General features: G+C 41.3%; 1 protein-coding gene across 17 annotated transcripts in view; it reads left to right on the forward strand.

Moving 5' to 3' along the window:
* The window catches only part of ZBTB20 (zinc finger and BTB domain containing 20), a 488423-nt gene that overhangs the window by 351540 nt on the left and 117879 nt on the right, over window positions 1–19004 (forward strand). For all 17 annotated transcript variants that reach the window (XM_054803829.1, XM_054803837.1, XM_054803872.1 and 14 more), the window contains one exon: window positions 18034–18088. The gene's annotated coding sequence lies outside the window, so the exon portion shown is untranslated. The remainder of the gene's footprint in view (window positions 1–18033; window positions 18089–19004) is intronic.

Genomic DNA, 19004 nt, shown 5'->3' on the forward strand with positions numbered 1-19004 from the left:
GTACTGGGACCTGCCTTCTGGCTGTGATTTATTTTTCCAGTTAGGTCATTGTTCTTCATTATGAACTGAGATTATTTTTCTGTGTAAATTTGACAGAGAAGCATTCTTGAACTTGCACACATTTTTAATTTTAAAACAGCAACAGAACCCTCTTTGCCCTCCTATAATTATGATACTAAGCAATTATAACTCTTTACCCTTTGGTCTTCACAGCATTCTTGTCAGATTAGTACAGGGAGAGGCTTAAATCAGGATGCTGCCCCTGAACCACCCCACCAGCTATGGGCTTTGAAGGGCTGTTATAACCTGGGTCCGGACACAATCTGGTCTGAACACCGGGAAGCACACACAGAAACGTGCCAGGGAAGCAGGGCCATGCAGTCACCAGATGCAGAAGTAATTTTGTTGTTACTGCTAACACCAGAATCCTAAAGGAATGAAACTTGATTGGAGAACCTGTTGAAGGGGAAAGAAAGAGGCCTGTTTGTTGAGTTTGGCAGATGTGAGGCGAAGGAACACGACTGACTCTTAGGAAGACTTGGAAGAGCACTTGGGCAATCCAAAAGAGGGTGAGCAGGCCTTCCTGACCACCCAAAATTTGGCATGAAGAGAGGAGCAGGTGCACCTGAGTAGGTCAGAGGATGTTCCACTTGGCCTTTGGAGAATTTCAAAGGGACAGGTACGAGGCAGGTTGCACATCCTGATTCTTCACAGAGGGAAGGTTATAGGAAGTCATGGGGTTGTGGTTGTGTGGGGTTAGAGTATCAGGATGCTTTTCGGGGGAAGACGACGTGTCCTGCTTTAAAAGGAGCAGGGAGTCCTTGCCTGGACGGGCTGAGACCTCCAGTTTTGCCTTTTCAGTTGCAACACAGCTGGCTAAGTAATCCTTGCTCTTGTATTTTCTTATACTTGCTTAGAGTGCAACGATAGTCTCCTAGCTAAAGCAAAGCCTGTCATTTCTTAAGTGGAAAAGAACTATCCAAAAGCTGGCTTAGATATACAAGTATTTAATTGTCTTTCACATTTTTTCTGTTCATGCTACTTAACAACGTTGTCCTAGTTTACAGTGTATATTTTTCTGCCAACCCCAAAAGCTCCCTAACCTTTGTTGCTTCTTGTTGGAGAGTCTTTGTGGATATATTTGTATCTCTCTTCTCACTCACCCACCTCCTTCCCTTTCCTTTCTCTTTGCTATCCACATGTAAGTTCATAATTGTTACTATGGGTAAGGAAGCCCAGTCGTATTTGTCTCAAATTTTGAGGTCTCCTGAAAGAGGGCAGGGGGGGAGACTAGATTGGGATGAGTCATCTTTCTTGGCTCCTTGAAAGTTGGAACCAACTTCAAAGGGAGTCTCAACTTGGGGGCAGTTGCACAGATGAATCCCAAACCTTTGTACGTCCTTCCCTTTCCTCCTCCTCTCTCCTCATGTAGTCCGAACAGATTTGGCAATTTCAGTTAAGCACGTCTGTGCAGTTTTTTAAAATCCATTACATAAGTTTGTTAGTTTAAGACTCTCTTTTTCGACATATGAGCCTAAAATGGCTTTGATTTAAAAATGGAACTTGGCAGGGAATTTGTTCATATGGTAAGATTTTTTTTTTAGTTTAGTTTCGTTTATAATATGTTTTAATCATTTTTGGTGTTTTCAAAACAAATGGTGAAATATGGGTTTTTTCCTTCTATTTTTGGCTACCCTTCTCTGAAAGGGCTTACTTCTCCCTTGTGTGTTTAATTTGGTTCTTTAAGAAGCCTTTTTAGAAACAGGGGCCTTATGCTGCAAAATTTAGGCTTAAACATCCTTGTGAAGAGGGAAAATTCAGCTACAGATCCTGCTGGCCAGGACTTTGCATCTCAGGGCTCTTCTCTGATAACAAGCAGAAGGGTCACTGACTGGGGCTCAGAGTATGTACGAATACAGAAAATAAATGGAAAACAAGGAGGAGAAAGGAGGGAAATACGGGGAGACAACACTGTTTCTATATTCATGATCAGTGCATCCCAATTATCTGAGCAATTATTATTTTAAGGATTTTTTTTGTCTACAGTCTGAGATGCAGCAAAGCAGGTTGCTGCCAAGCAAAATTCTTTCTTCTAGTCCCTCAACAGAGGGACTCTGCATTCCCTGATCGGCCCTGTTCCCCTGAATTTTCTTACAGAGGTTTTCCTTCATGATCTCTGTAGCACATAGAATAACTCACAGAAGAGATTTTTGCCCTTTAGCAATACCATGCATCCTGTTAAAATGTGTGCAGTGGAATTAGGTCCTAATTTTTAGAGTGATTTTCTTTTCACAAATGAAGGTCCCAACTTTGTGGGGAGTGGAAAAGCAGGATGACTTAACACCTACACTCCTTTCGAGGCAGCTGTCTTCAGGCTAAGACCTCAGAATAAATGCTTTTAGAAGAAATGCAAGGCTGATCACCTGGGCTGCCAGGTGCACCCAGCTACATAGGAGACCCCAGCTTGTGTTTATACCCACACTAGCTGAAACAAAATGCATGTTGCTTTTGCAAAGGATGACAGCAGAGAAGAGCATCATCAACCCAAAGAGCAACCCCTTTTTTGAAAAGGGATAGGCCCTGAAGAAAAAATAATCTTCTCTACTTGTCCTATGTGGGAAACCCAGTTGCCATGACTGACTTAATTCAGGATGAGAAAGAGGTAGACTCTGCATGACTAAAGTAAAGGAAGAGATGACCCACCATAGGAAAGTATGGTAGAGGGGGGAAAAGATTGAAAGTGCACTTCATCCCAGTTAAGACTGACATATGAGGTACAGGGAAGAATCTTTTAGGCTCGGAGATGGGCTTTAGAAGATCAGCCAGAAACAAGCACACGCAAAAATAAGAAAGCAGAAGGCGTGGGTGGTTATGGGGATTAGTACTGACATATGGAGCCTATCAGCTTGAAGTTACACGTTTATATCTGACCTAGGTCACTCATGCCCCAAAGTCATTACTGTCGAACAGCTGTTGGGTGGCCTCTGTGAAATGACTTAGGGGTCTGAGCCCAGTTTCTAGTGGCAGGTGTCCACATAACACAAAATCCATCTGTATTAATTGGCCCCCTATATCTGGCAATCCCAGCAAAAGGACCAAGTACTAACGGTTCACCACAGAGATTGAGCTATCCTATTTTATCTTGGGTGGCCCTTCAAGGAAGGGGCCAAAGAACTTTGGCAAAAGCATCCTAGGAGAAGACAGCGCAGCCCCTGGCCTGCCGGCTCTGTGGTTGAACTCCGGCCACCAGTTTTCAGATCTCTCGGACCAGCAGATTTCAGTAATACTGCATTTATTCTTGAAGTCAGCAGAATGAAAGTATTTCATAACTGACTGCTTGCGCGATGTTGAATATACATCCATTTGGTTTCTACTTTCAGATCATAATAATATAAACAGGAAAACTACATTTTGAATTCATTAAGTTCTTCCTCCGCTGTTTATAAAAGATAAAAACTTCTCTCTCTTTTTTTTTTTATAGGGATTGATTGGTGTCATGTACATATTCGTTCACTTCTGTTTATGCAAGATAATAAGAGTATTAACATGGAGGTGGAATAATGGTGTTTATAATTCCATCACCACTGTTTATATAAGATAAAAACAGTTTAAAAAAAAACAGAAAAAAGAAAAATAGTGAGAGAACATTTGCTGTTATGTACATATATTTTTTTTTCCACTTCTGTTTGTAAAGAATGTGAAAGAAAAAAAAGTGTAGCAAGTTGAAGAGGAGTTGATTCTGTTTATAATATTTCTGTGCTGCTTACCTAAGATAAATTAATTTAGAGTTGATGTAATGAGTGGCTTGGGAGAAGAGAATTGGGGTGAAAGAGGGACTGCTGGGGTTGTGCCTGATACTCTTAGGACCTTGTAATCCTTTCCTTTATTAAGAAATGTGAAAGATGTATACAGAATCTTTCTAGCGGGAATACGATTGCCCCGGTGAGGCAGGGGACACATGGTGCTGTCATCCCAGCTGGTACAGCGGACGCTGCCAGAGGGGTCTGAGGCTTCTCTGGGAAGAGGACTCTGAGAACAGAGAGGATACTACAACAGTCTGAAAAGGTCTCATGAACGTTAAACCCCTTGGTATCGTTGTCCATGGACTTAGTCCAGTAATTGTGTGCCTGTACGACTCTGTTTTGTTCTGCAGCTTTGAAGTCTAATCCTAATTCCTTCAGGGAGAAAGACTTGTAAAATGCCTGCATTTCAGAGAGACAGAGGAATGCTACCTTTGATGCAAGCTCTCTTGTCAGTCGTGCGCAGTCCTTTCTGATTCACCCCTGCCCCTACCCTGCGTGCGGGCATATTGACAGATGAGGAAGGCTGGCGGATCCGAATATTTCCTTGGGATGAGCACCAATGCACTGTTTCTCAGTGTCAACCCGAAAGGCCATTTATACCTAATAAAAGAACAACCGTGTGGACATTAACGCGCGCACACACAAAAAGTCCATGAGTATTCGCTTACTTTTACAAATGAGTTTGCTCCGGCTGCAGTCACACCCTTCGTGTATTTGCTTTGCGCAAACATTCAAGCAGGCAGGCTTTACCCTAGTGAAAGCAAATGGCCCACTTTAAAAATCACGTGCTCGTATGCTTTCAGGTAGCGAACTGTCGGCTTACCTGCAAGTGGTAAGTGCTGCGAGGGATGGCTTTGCGCACGTTTCTCACCTCCCTTGGGCAGTCGAAGGAGTCAGCCCAGGAGCTGGCCCAATCTTCTGCAAATGGCAATGGACATACATATGCAACATTTACATATATGTAAAAGCAGTGAGAAAAAAATCCAACTGCAGGCCTAACCAGGAAGCTATAGGGTATCAGTAAATCTAGTATTGCATCAAAAATGCTTTCTGTCTTCTAAAAGAAGTCACTGTCTTTTATAATTCCATAGTAACATTTCTCTCCTCTCTACTTCCAAATGAATCCAAATCCCAATGATGTCTTCATCCCTTCTTCCCAATTCTTACTTCAGCTCAATAAATTGTCTCTACAAAGCAAGGCATTTAAGCACATGGACAAGTCCATTTCTGTTAAATAGAACCTGAAGTAAAGGTTAAATTTTAATTACATGCTTGAGTCCCATTGCATTCACACATTTGAAGTTAAGCACAGGCTTGAGTACATGGTTTGAGGGCTCAAGGGTTTAACATTAATCCAGTCAGGAGGCAAAAACAATGCTGTACGTCTGTTGTGTGACGTGGTCTGTTGCATTGCTTGATCCCACCTATGCACCCCTGCTCCAAATGTCAAGTACTTGAAGCAGATTGTATATGCTTACTGAACAGCATTGCCCAAGGTAGATTAAAAAAATAGGCTGCATTGAAAAAAAATTGCAATCTGCTGGTGGACCTTCCAAAAGCAGACAAGGGCATGAATTAGCCAAGTAAATGATTCCTCGAAAATTTCTCTCGACTAATTGCCAGCCCCTACTTCCCTTAGTGCTGATGTGGAAGTGGATGCAAAGAGCAGGGATAGATCTGTCAGCAAGCTGGGAAGGAGTTTAAAGGAGCTTCAATCAGAAACTTTTGTTTTTTAGATGAATATAAATTGTCATGGGTACAAAATGTCATTTCCTGAAGCGAAGGCCACTCTCATCCCTATCTCGGAGCATTCCAACATACAATAATATGTGTCTTAATTATGGCATTTCAGCACAAAAGGCACAGAAATTTCACTTTTCAGAGTTGTATAATCAAGTTGCTCCACCTTGCTATTAGGCATGAATGGCAGTCAGTGCTCCAGGGAAGCCTGAAATTGAAAGAGCAGCGGGTGGGGAGCAGTGGGTCAGGATGGGTATGCATTTAGGAGAGCTGTGTGGGGAGTCCAGAACTAGAATAGCGGGAAGTGCTGTAAATTGGATTGAACACGTTGCTAGTGGACAGGGTGAAAGATTATACAGCATTTGTCTGTGTGACCGTAATGAGCTTTTTTCCCATAAAAGATTTGGGGAGAAAGTACTGCGTATGAATAGGGTCCCTTTAAGAAGCACTATTAAAAGAGCTCATTTTCGATTCCAATCATGTATATGCCTCAGCAAGACTGTAGCCAGATGCTTGTAGATCTGAAGAAAACAGCCCAACCCTTTTCTTATCATCTACCAAAGATGACAGACTTTAAAAACTCAATGGCACTTTCGATAACTTCTAACAAGAACTGGGACTTCCCTGGCTCCATTTGTCTGGTCAAGGCTGTATTTCTGCAATTTATCCCATGGAGAGTTTTAGCAGAACCTTACACTTAGTGTCTAAATTAATGATATTCCTTCCTTTTTGCCATGACAAAAACCTTTCTGCACTATATACGTTATGCTAAAGTTTTTGTCATGGACGTATTCTGTAAAAGCTTTTTCAGCTTCATCATTTTGACAAGCTGATTCCATTAAATCCTTCCCAGTGATCACTTTAGTATGGTGCAGAGGGGGAGGTTGTTTGCTTGTGTGGGTTTCCCTTCTTTGAAGCTAGAACACGGTGATCGTCTGCCAGGTTACGTGGTATATCTTACCACTGCCCTGTCCCCAGGAAAACGTATTTTGAGGAAATGCATGCATTTTCTTTATAGCTATCTTAGCAAATAGAATCTGCTTATTAGCCGTGTCCATTACTTTTCTTCAAGGCTGTTTTAGGATGAGGACACGAGCTTTGCTCATAAAGCAGGTAGGTTGGTCTGTTAATGTCCATGTGCATTTAAAAGCTCTGGATACGGAAGACATTTCTCTCCTCATTTTTTTTTCCACCATTTCACCTGCACCAAAATGGAAATTGTTGAGCGCTTGGAATAAGGAAATCCTCTAGTTGTTCTCAAATACATGGTTGTTGACTCAAAATCCTCCAGTGAAGGTTCACTGCAGTATGGTGATACCTTTGCCAGGTGCCTTGTGCTGTCGGAAGTACCAAAGGGGTCTGGGTGAGCACTGTCGGCTCTGATCCTGCCATACTGGCAAGTGCTAGATGCTGGTGATAAAAGCTAGAGCTGATAAATGATGGAGTTGATAATGAAAGAAAAGGATTCTTAATTTTTAAATACATCCCCTCACAACATACCTTCTGAGGAAGTGAGTTATTTTAATCTCAGTTTTATGGCATGAGGAAAGTAAGATTTTGTGACTAAAGCAGATAGGAGTCTGGGGCGGGGGGGAACCAGATCCCACAAAACCTGCCTTTGTCTTCAAGGAATGCTTTTTTCTGCTATTGCTACAAATGAACATGTTGCAGAGCCACCTCTTTGCTTCATTCTTAATGGAGCCAGTAGAGGTTTTCATGCCGACCTCAGTGTTGGGCATGGCCACTGGTCCTTTTGGGATAACTGTCAGTGCAGAATAGCATTGCATACAGCCTGCTTTTGCATAAAAAGAAAAACAAAATCTCTCTCAGTAGGCTACCAAGGGTATCGAAGCATCTCAGATTCCTTAATTTATTTATCCATGCCACAAACCAAAAGCAAATTTTAAAGTGCTTTTTTTTTTTTTTTTTGCCACCTGCTATTAACTTCACCATCCTTCCTTTTCCAGAGAATTTCCACAGATACTCATAGTTCTCAAGCTGACAGCTTTCTGATTCCCAAGACTGAATAGCTGGTTATCTCAGCTTCCCATCTTATGTGGAGTTTATCTCCCTCATTTAAAATAGCAAAAGCACTGTCTGCATGCACAGACCATTATCCTGGTTGGGTTGTTAAAGTTACTGTAATGCTGACTTTATTTTCTGTAACAGTTCTGAACAAAATGTTTCCTTTGAAAGGTCTCAGACCTCTATCCTCCCAACTCCTAATCACAGTAATAACCAACCTCAAGGAGTCATTAGTGAAGACTCAAACAATATCCTGTAACAAGTCTGCTATGAAGAAATTGGCATAGTTTATCTCTTTGATTCATGTTCTTATGAAAATAATGGGTTGCAAAATAAAGCTAACATTGCTGTCATGCTGTACAGTATCCCTTGGATCTAAGTCTTTCCTTCCCCACCCACTTGTCTCCCAAACTAACGTTGAATATAACTCTGCAATCACTTACGAGACAGGGTCCGTCTATAGAAGTGACATGTTCTTAGACTGTAATGCCAGTTTATCGTGCTGCTTCTTAAACTGACTCCCCTATAAACCTCTTTTTGATCGCCGTAACTTGTTGCATTTTTAGATGAGCTGGGAACATGGTATAATGATTATATTAAAATTCAACCTATAAAGAAGGGTTTACTTTTCTGAAGCAAATGGGTGCAGTGAACTATGCAAACTGGGTTTGGATAAGTTCTTGGAATTGTTTGCTTTTGGTTTTGTCTTTGTGAAATGGACACTTAACGCTTTGCAGGAAAGCTGATAAATAGCACAAACTATGGCTCACCACTAAGAGACTTTGTAAAATCTCTGTGTCTGCTGTTTGGTTTGGCTTCAGCAATCAAAGGGATCAGCTTTTCTTTACTGAAAGGAGCATGCAGGTGGCTTTTCAGGTTTCTTTAAGGATTTTTCTCCTCATTTGATGTGGTACAGGCTCTAAACTGGGCATCAAAAGATGTCAGTTCATTTTGCAGTTCTGGTTTAGTATTGATCAGCTTCGAGATCAGTTTAGCTTTCTCTTCTTTTTTTCATTCCATAAAATGGGAATAATGACAATTCCCCCTATAAAGCAAAAGGTAACCTTCAGCTCATCTGCGTTGGGTTTTTTGTAATAAATCAAACTCTTGAGACTGTGCATAATGAACTCCAGAGCTTCAAGGCACGTAAGTTTCTTTCTGCATGAGCTGTATTGGTATGGATGAACTATACAGTTTTTGGGAAAACCGGGAATTTTAGAAACCCAAGAAATAATTCAGACAGTCATGAGGCCCATCCCACCATTCATTTATCAATGTTATTTCCACTTGGCGACTGGGCCAGCAAATGAAAATTGCCAGGCTGACGTAGCCCGAGATGGTTTGGCTGTTCAGGAGAGGGAGTTCAGGACTGGAAGAGTGTCACGTCAGAGGGAGAATCCTACTAGAAAAGGTGCCAGGGACTTCTAGTGTGGTTTCTTTTATAATACGTCTGACTGGGGCATATACCTTTTCTCTTCAATTACATTTTTCAGTAATTTGATTCAGTTAACTACCTTGTGTTGTCCTCTATCTATATTGTGAAATGGATACTCCAGGTACGATTGAAGAGTTGGTGAAAAACGGCCATCTAAGCTACCCTGCTGTTACACAAACTCCCTGTAGCATCACGTTGGCGGTGAGGGTCACGGAGAGAGGTGTGTCAAAGTTAAACTGGTAAAACAAGGAATGAAGGGGGGAGGTGGTTTGGATATATTAGCATTACAACTTAGAATTAGGGACAGGATCCTATAAAACAGCATCAGATTTGGTGATAAGAGGGATCAGGGTCAGTGATGAGACTGCATTCTTGACTCTTCAGCCACCCATCCCCATCTAAAAGAGCAATGAAAAATTTAGCTCCCCTGAAACTCAGTTTTCAGGGCACGTGTCACAAAACTAAAACAGCATGCTATAGAGTACACTGTTCTCATACCGAATATAAAATGGACAGTATTGTTCCCAGAAGCCATTTTAGTGTATCTTTATAAAGTAGTTTTGATTTATTTTAATAGGCATAGAGTGAGAAGAAACAGGTGAAAAATAAATTCCAAAGTATTGATTATGGCCTTTTAGAAAAAAAAAAAAGTCGGTCCTCCTTCTGCAAAACCCAGAAAAAGCACATAGTTAACCTGTCTTTGCAGATGCTGAGGGCTTAACACTGCATACAGTGGTGCAGCTGCATAACCCTGGTGACTTCAGTGAGTCTGCAGGGGTTTAAAGGCGAGTGAAATACTTCTGTAATGCTTTTAGTCTCGTTCCAAGTGTTGCATACTGCCATAAGAACACAGTTCGTGTTCGAAGCAGTACAAATTCTAAAAAACAGAGCGCAAACCATATGGTATCTTACCTTTCAAGGATTTGCTGCTCTTGTGTACCGTATCTGTCAGGTTAGCATTTTCCTATAGGTCTTCATATAGTCATGTTGTGATTTCTTTACTGGATAGGCAGTCAGTAAGACATTCTGGCATTTTCTTTAAATGATTGTGACTATGGATTTGACATACTTACACTTTTCCATAATGATCTTGCTGCCACTTTGCTCCTGATTTAACAGACACCCTCATAGTCAAGTCCTAAACCACGCACCTCTCATGAAAGAGACCAAGGTGGTTTTTTGAAGTCCAATGCAACCCCAGCCTGGGGCTTGCCAGAGCTCTGTTCGTACCCCTTGCCCCGCAGCGCCTGTGGATGGTGCAGACCCCCACATCCCTGTGCAGCCCTCGCGTCCCCCTTGCAGCTCAGGCTTAGCAGTGCCCCCCACTCCAGCCCACCCTGTTCTCCAAGCCTCGTGGTACTCGCAAACTCAGCCAGTGCCCTTTAGTTCTGATCTGCAGTGCCTTCAGGGAAAAATGATGTATCGGAGTACTTATGTCCCAAATTGAATGTTAGTCAGATGTTAAAATGAAAGAAATATTATGGAGAGTCAGCATGTCTCACTTCGGAAATAAATTACGTAAAGTACACTGGAGTGTCATGGCTCTTGGGACCACAGATGATCCAAAGATACCATTTAAAGAAGTGATCACAACACTGCTAGATTTATCAGATCATTCTGGAGGAACATTAATACACAGAAAGAAAATAATAATTAGCAGTAGAAAGCTCCCAACCAATAACTTAAACACATTTTCCAGGGTCACTTCCTCACATCAGTAACATGTTTGTATGTATCACTAGATTTTATAGCAATTATCTCCTTATTAATAGTAGACAAACTTCACTAATTGCTATTATTAATACAGATGCATTTAGTTCCTAGTACCGTACTTTCTCAGCTTAACATTTCAGTTACTCAAGTTTAGTCTGCTTAAATAGTTCAGTATGATTTGATTGCACTTTCTCATGCTGTGTAGTCCGGTTTGGGGACTGCTGAATTCAGGACAGGTACTTGAGAGGGTGCAGGGAACGTGGACCGTGCACTGGAGCTGCAAACCTCCAAGCACGGAAGCAGAAGATACACTTCTCTGCTTATCCAGCTTGCAATAAGGAGAGCATGACTTGATGTGGCTATGGTGTAAGGCAACAGATCTAACTTGTGAGCTGCCAGTTCAACCACACTGCCTCAGAACAGAAAATTCACCTACAGGCATAAGCAGAGCTAAAACCAAATTTTGAGAGTATGATCCTGAAAGACAGCCAGAACCTTGAGGTATATATCCTTGTATATTTAGGTAGATATATTTTGTGTTTTCTTCTGTTTAAGGTTTCAAAGCTGAGTTCCAAGAGTAGCCACGCAAAATATTTTATGAAATGGAAATGCCCGAACTGTTTATGGACCACAAAGACAGTTCATCTGGTCAACAGTTGACTTCTTTTTTCCCTCCTTTCCACGTGGGAACAGGGAGCAGGCTGTAAGCTGGATGGGAACAACCCAGTCACATCGCAACCACCATCTTTTCCAGGGTCATCTTTGCCCCTTCACTGTCTCTTGACGGGAGCACGCACAGCCATGCAACGAGGGAAGGGCATCAGGGACGTTGGAAAGATGACAGGCAGGAGCAGGGAGCTGCAGCCACTGGAGCAGTGAACCTGGCCTTCAGCGTAGCCCCTTTGGGCAGTCAGAAGTAGGCGGTGTGAGTTATTTTGGCAGTGGTGGCCCCTTCCCAGGCATTCTGTTTCCCAGAATTAGTCAACCAGCTCCTGAGAAGCACTGGCCTTCTCGTCCATGCACCCCTCTGGGGCGGTGGTGGACAGCAGGGAAGGGGCAGTGCCATGGCACTGGAAGGGTGGTGGTAGGCAGCTTCCTTCTGCCAGTAGGCTGAGCTGTGTGAGGCTGCGGTGGCCAAGTATCTGCCAACAAAATGTCCTGGTTTGACATATTTTTACAAATTCCTCAAAGACATAGGCAGTGGTTAGAGTTACTGAAAGTATAAAGTAATAACATTTCAGGCCATCTTTAAGTCAAGATGTGTGCTCAAAATGCTACATTTAGATTATAAAATAAGAATGTATTTTAATTTTTTTTCACTTTTTGCTAGTTTTGCTCTCACCATGAGCCCCTTAAAGCAACTGCTGCTGAAGCTGCAATGTGCTGTTGCTTCCAGAGAGCTCTCCTGCTCTTCTTTTAAAGATGTTTTCCTCAGAGGTGCTTTGTATAGAGACTTTCTTGACTGAAGTTCTTAGGGAGTTGGAGACCTCCGATGGATGTTAATTAGAGTTCAGTTTGCAGATGTAAGAGATTCCTGTTCTTATTTCATCTATCTCATTGTTTTCACTGAGAACAGCTGGTAGGACTTATTTTGGGCTGAGTTACCTGTGGAATGAGTCAGCTCCTTGACTTGATGTCTTTTTGAATTAGCTTACATATACATGAAAGTCCAAATTTTGATTGGATTAATTTCTTTTGTCTTATGAAAACATAATTTTATCCAGCCTTCCCGGCAAGCAGAGTGTGCTGAAAAATCTATTCCATCAAGACTTTTCTTTCGTATTTTCCAGTTAAGTGTCCATGAAGTTTCTGGTTTATAAAAGTCTCCTTTTCCCAGTACATATTTCTTAATTCGAAAAAGACAATGCTAACATTTTGGCTATTCTTAATTACAAAAAATAAAAAGGCTCCTTTTACTACACTTTCTGGTCCAAATTTAACAATGATACTGAATAGTTACTTATATACTAATTAAAGAAAACATAAGCTATAGCTATATCACAAATCCTTTAGACTATGTGATAAAGTAAACCACAAGGTTTTCTGTCTTCAAGTTTGAGAAAGGAAAAAAGTCAGTTAGTTACCTTTTCTGTTATCTTCTGTGGACTGTAGCTTCTAAACAAATTCTGTCTTTGGAAAGTGAGTGATGGAAGTATTATCAACAATTTTTGATTCAAAATTGTTCTCAAGTCATTGTTGCATTCTCTACAGAACCACAATTTGGCTGTTTATTTCATTAAAAAGAGCATGCGCATCTGTAGTTGAGTAGATTTTTTTCAAATTCTTTAATGATACATAACCAAAATACATGTGTAAGTGCAGTCCAATGTATACAGACATACCTTAGTTCTAATGTACGTACAAAAACTCCCTGTCATTTTTCAAAGATCATTTTACTTTGATTCTCCGGTATCATAGACCAAGAGTTGACATATGGCCATGTAACTGTCCCTCAAGCTGAATTTGCAGTATGCTTTCCCGTTTGTGCTTTCTCCCTCACTGCAGTAAGCTGCCAGTTGTAAAACCGTCTCCTCAGTTCATCACTCTCCTAGAACCAACTCAACCGAGTGATGTTCCTTTCCTCTCTTACTAGACAGAGCAGCCAGCCCTTCTTTTCAGTCTTGCGTGGACGAATGAATCCACAGGGACCAGGGCCACGCTGGGGAGTTGTCCCTCTTCCAGTAGGCACACGGAGGTAAAGATGCAGAGGAAGAAGGGGAACAAGCCCCATTAACGCTTTGAGAAGACTTGGTTGATTTCAAAGGGAGCAGGATTTGGCCTCGGCAGAGGTCAGGATCCGCAGAAGCGCTATTGTGTGGTGGGCCTTTTGGACTGTTTCCGTGCTGCGACACAATTAGAGTAGGAGTTCTTATCGGTCCCCAAGCAGACACCATTGTGCAGTGAAGCCTGTTAATACAGGTGACACTGAAACTCCAGATATTTGGGCTGCTAAAGGAGGTGGTCACCTCAAGTGGTATGACCACAGGAAAAAAAAAAAAAAGGGGAAAAGGAGAACTTGAAGATCATTTTTTTCTATACATTGCCATGTCGCTTTTCCTGATGTGGCTCCTTACCTCATGTGTGACATCTGTGGCTAAGGCGTTGTCATATATCTGGTATGCTAACATCACATTTGACTGCCTTATTCTGCATTCTGGTAATTAACTCCTAATATTAAAGCAGTTTCCATTTCTGGATTCCTCAGCAAGTTGATTGAAAGGTGGTTTAATTGCACAGCATTGCCAAGAAACATGTTAGGTGATTGCTGGCTGTAGTAAGAGTTAATGTAAAGGTAATAGGAGATATCACAGGACCTAAGATTTTGCTGGCCATTAGCAGAGGGGACTTCAAAAAGCAAATGATAATTAGTATAGGTTTCACTGAACCAAGTTTCCATCTGCTGCTAGTCACTGGATTTTGAGCTGCTCTCCTATTAAAGATTTGCATGTATTTTCCTGGATTCTCGATGGAAAGGACACTTAGGGGAAAAGGGTATAAATCAACAAATAACAATGTAACCTGCAGAAATATAAATCTATGTAGATTAATCCATGTTTCCTAAATTGCATACTAGATTGTAATTCAATCAAAGGGTAGGGGTCTTGTGACGTTTATGAACATTTATGGATAGTATGAGCGCTCAGATTAAATGTCAAACCTGGTATTCAGTTTAGAATCACGTATTATTGTTGTTCATTAATATATAAAAACAACAATTATATCCACTAAAATCCTCAATTTAATTTTGCTGTAATCTGTCTCTGCTGTGTCAGAGACGCAGTGCAGTCTCTCTGCCCCCTCAGATCATTCACAGGGCTCCACTGAATTTCAGCTGTCTCTCCTCTTTCACCGCGTTCCCCCAGCATGGCACTGGCTCCGTTTGGCCCCCTCTGAAGGGAGGAATTCCCCAGTCCTCCCTGCTTAAAGCAGTTCATAATTTGCCTGCCTCTTGCCAGCCTAGGGGCCAAAGGCGTAACATTTCTCACCTTGGTAGCGCATTACATCAGAGAGATCCTAAATCACTTTGCAAAAATGGAGCAGAATTGCTGCCCCAATTTCCTGCTACGAAAAAGGTACTTGAAGCAGGTTAACTCAAGCCATTTAGTGAATAAATTGTAAGAAGCAACTGAAAGCCAATTGCAAAAATTACTTTGGCACCTAAGATGTTAATTTCATTGAAAGTAAGTGGTGCTTAAGCTAACAAAGGTAAGATATTCTCAACTCCCCAGGTGGTTTACAGCAAAAATTTCACTGACTTCTAATGGACTTTGACGTGAATGCCTAAGTCACTTTTGAAAATTCTAGTTAGCCTCATAAATCGATTACCTGCTTATATAATGTAACTCATATGACTGGATTTCACCATCTGAACTCCCCATAAATGGAAATTCTTCAGTGTTTAGGAACCTTATTCTCATTAAAGTCAAGGCGGGATAGATTCCTAAATATCCTTAACATTTAGGCCTTGCTTGTCTCTTAATCTTTGTGATTTAAATGGAATTTATTCAGGTAACAAAGATAGAGAAAGTGGGCAGAATCTGGCTGCAGCGAAGCAAGGGCAGGCTCCAGATTAGCCCCTGGCTATTCTGTCCAATGGCCGAAACAGCTTCCAAGTAATAATGGTTAATTAACACTAGGAATTCAGTACGAAAAAGGTCAGTGGATTCCCTTTGTCCACCCCACCAAATAGAGCCATACTGGGTTGAAAACAAATGACATAAATAAGTCTGCTTATAACACAGACACCTGGGGAAAACGGTCAGCTTTCTTAGACTTCATTTTTATTATGCTATTATATAAGAGTATATCTTGACGAAATCTTCTGTGTTAATCTAATGTAATTAGGTTAAGTATGTCTCTAGTGACAAACAGCGCCATATGATAAAAAGTTTCACCCCAGCATTTTAACAGTTCAGGTTCTGCTCATGGTTTCAATTAAGTCAGCATGATCGCACAGGGCAGTGAGAACAGGATTTGGCCCACTTCTCTCCCGCATACGTGTTCTGCAGTTATCTAACCTGGAATGAATCACAGTTTCCTCAAACACGTCTTGTTTTTCCAATACTTTACATGGAAAGTTTTGTTTTCATGTATTTTCTTTTGAACAAAACTGGTAATCAAGTGTGTCCAGACCAGTTGCGATCAGTTAAAAAATTTTGCGTTTCAGTTCTGGTGGTTTGCCAGATTCTAGTTTGCAGCTTCTACTATATTGTGCCTATCTAAAATTACCCTGCAGTTTTAATTTGGTACGACAGTCTTGTTCGCTTCTTACAGCAAATTTGACGGTAATGTTGGTGTAAGTCATTACTCAGCACATCCAGAGTCTCAGGCCATAATTTGTAGGATTCTTTGGCATCCCTGTCGTCAAAGTTGCTTGACGCTTTCCCTTAAGAGAACTTGTTTTATGTTGCTTATAGCAGAGCCAAACTCTAACCACTCGGCCTAAAATTTTCCATTCTGTGTTTTTTTTCCCATGCTGGATGCCTCCTGCTTTTTTTTTTTTTTTAAACTCTGGGGCTCCAAGGCACGTTCTTTGGTTTAGACCTCTTTGTCTCAGGTTCTTCCATGGTTCTTCCATCTGCCTAAAACCCTGAAATAAACACTACCAACTACCAGCCGCTAACAGTCTGTCACATATAATCTATCGCAGATGAATCTATGGGCTTCATGGTTAAATATTCAGGAACAATGTAAAAGAAAAATAAGGGATGCATGCTTAGCAAAGGAGTTTTTTCCACCAGGAGAACTTCCCTGTTGAAGTTCATCAGAGTAATGGATTCTTGAAAGTGAGATAAATAGTAGCTCCACAGCCTGATCTTGCCCTTCCTTTCATCCTACGGCACTTCAGCTTTTCAGTCTGGGCAGAATCCATCCTATCATCTGTCTCATGCAAATCTTCCTTACATGTGGGAGCAGTCAGCTTCTTTAAAGAGAAATTTGCTGTTAAACAGGGCCTCTCTGGGTGGCCTATCCAAAGGATGCTATAAGCATCTTATTTGCTGCCCTGCAGTTTTTATGATTCTCTCTGCCGTTTGCTGTATTTCTTCTACCTCCCTTGCTGGATGACCAATCACTAGATATGCACACATGCTTTCTCTCACACTCTCCTGTACCAGGCCCATAATTCCCACAAATAATAGCTACAACTCTGAACACATTTTCTACCTGCCTTCCTTCTTTCTCTCCGGTGACAGCTCCTCACTTTTCCTTCACTATCTCAACTTAGGTTTGTATTTCTCTGAATAGTTTTAATGGTTTCAAGGAATGATGGAGCTAATCTCTCCTTGTAACTGGACAGGAAACAGTAGGTGAGGGCCATGCCTTGACTTAAGTACTGGAGTACCCCCCATGGCTCCCATGGTCATTGTCCACCATGCTCCTGGTGCCCTGATAGCAATCCTTTGGAGAGTGCTGTCTGGTCTGACTACCTGAATTTCTTTCAGCTTGGTGAAGGGAAGCAGGGACAGGAGCGATATGTAGGTTTGAACATTTTGGGGGCATCTGACTTTGTTTTTCTGTGTCCAACAGAAGCATATCTTCTTGTTACAATTCAGAGCATCAGGCTTTGATTCATTTTGTCTACTAACTTCATCCCAGGTTAATATGTTTTGGAAAAGGTATTGGCGATAAAGCTTAGATACTCCGTAGTAGACTTTGGAAACTAGACCTGTAGTCTACCAAAAGTTTGCAATCCTTCAGCCATTCCACTTTGATGCGGCCATCATTTTTTTCTCAGGGGTCTCAGGGTAACAAATCTGTCAAGTCCAAAAGATACTGTGTTGACAGAAGGAACTAAGAAAACACAATTTTTTTTTTGTGCAGCTATCAACCGTAATGTAAGCATCCTGAGCCCTAATAATATGCCTAACCCCTCTTCTGTGAAGGTCAGGTTCAAGAAGACGAGTTCTGTTTCAGAGGCCTGTATCATCTGGCATGGCTGCTAAGAAGGATGCCATTCAAATCTGGCAGTGTTTTTGTGATAAGAGCATTTGTCCATAGGAGCCACAAGCCTATTTCACGGAGGCTGTTGAACAGCCACCGGAGGATATTTAGTCTCTGCTGGCTTGGAATTATCCCAGGACTAAAAGGCTCCTCAGCCATTACCAGTTTTCTCAGCTACGTAGTTTTGGGGTCAGGTAATTTCAAAACTTCCAAGATTTATACAGTCTGTGAATTTAAAACACTTTTTTTTTTCCCCACTCTTCTGTGGGAACTGCTACCATCTGTGAATTTCCTTGATCCTTGTTTTATATTGGTATCATTTAGTGTATTTATTGTCACTTAATTTCCTTTTTTCTTTCTCCCTTTTCTTACCAGATCACTGACGATCAGTTTGCGGCCTTCCTCTGAAGGAACCTTTCCTGTCTCTTGTGTAAGTATTTGTAACAAATGTTTTATACTTTTCATTGATATGAGTTGTGCATTTTGTTCAAGTTTCTTTTGAGTCAGCCCAGAGCCCTTGTGAACTTCTCTGTTGCTCCCTGTGGCTACAAGACTCAGTACTGAGTCTTAGTCTAATGCAGCAGTCCAGGATTTTAATTCAGTGTTGACTTACGGGATCAGACTTAGTTCAGTGACATTGTGTGATTGATGGATCCGGAATTTATATGTGCATTTCTGGATGACAATATGGAAGATTTCTGTTATATTTGGAGATACATGTGTTGCGATGGGTATTATGCTTCTGAGCTCTGATTCAGAATAAAACATGTAGTATTCCACGCTGTGCAAGCGTAAAACGAGTACAGGAAACAGTCAACTAGCATTTCAGCCTGTCCTTGCTGAAATCTGACCTTGTGGCATGGAACCCTTCCTCATCCAGTCCTGTGTGCTGTCCTACCTAATACCGACCTACTCTTCTTATCTGGGTAGATTGAGTATGCAGTATTCTCTTTGACATCTAACAGTATTGGGATTCAAACTCTGTTAGTCGTTTCTTTGGAAAATGTTACGTAGGGTTCTTTTCTTGCCTGGTCTCATTCACTTGAGTTTGGCTGTTGCTATGTAAGTCGTCAATTCAGTGACTTTTTTAATGGAAGAAAATACTGTATTAATCCGGATAATTGTGTTTTTAAGATCTAGAACAGGAAGAATTAAAATTTTCATGGTTTAAGTTTTGCTTTTTCCTTTTTGGGGGGATACGGATGGTACTTTTGGGAGAGTTTGTTTGTTTTCATTTGGTTTTTAATTTTGCCAGGTTCTGACACGTGATGGTTTTGTGTATTTGGAACAAAAGCTTGCATTTTGCTGGGATTCCTTCATACGTATTGGCAGTGAAATCCAGTGTT

Source organism: Grus americana, chromosome 1 (genome assembly GCF_028858705.1).
Source record: "Grus americana isolate bGruAme1 chromosome 1, bGruAme1.mat, whole genome shotgun sequence".
Lineage (NCBI taxonomy): Eukaryota > Metazoa > Chordata > Aves > Gruiformes > Gruidae > Grus > Grus americana.